Source organism: Chrysochloris asiatica, unplaced genomic scaffold, assembly GCF_000296735.1.
Source record: "Chrysochloris asiatica unplaced genomic scaffold, ChrAsi1.0 scaffold00266, whole genome shotgun sequence".
Classification (NCBI taxonomy): Eukaryota; Metazoa; Chordata; class Mammalia; order Afrosoricida; family Chrysochloridae; genus Chrysochloris; species Chrysochloris asiatica.
The window spans coordinates 2,707,334-2,707,851 of NW_006408784.1; positions in this window are offsets into that span (position 1 = coordinate 2,707,334).

Genomic DNA, 518 nt, shown 5'->3' on the forward strand with positions numbered 1-518 from the left:
AATGATTCAGAAAGCATCAAGAGAAGATGGAAGGAATATGCAGAGTCACTGTACCAAAATGAAATGGTTAATGTTCAATCATTTCAAGAGGTAGCATATGATCAAAAGTCAATGATACTGAAAGAGGAAGTCCAAGGTACAGTGAAGAAATTGGCAAAGAACAAGGCACCAGGAATTGATGGGATAAAAATTGAAATCTTTCAAGAAAGTGAGGTGGCACAGGAGGCATTCTCTCATCTCTGCCAAAAAATTTGGAAGACAGTTGTCTGGAAAACTGACTGAAGAAATCCATATTTGTGCCCATTCCAAAAGAGGTGACCCAATGGAATGTGGAATGCAGAAATCATTGGACAATCTCTTTGATGTCCCATGCTAAAGGTAATAAATATAGAAATGGCTACAATCATACACTGACAGAGAACTTCCAGAGATTCAAGCTGGATTCAGAAGAGGCCATGGAACGAGAGAAATCATTGTTGATGTATGATGGATCTTGGCTGAAAGCAGAGAATATCAGA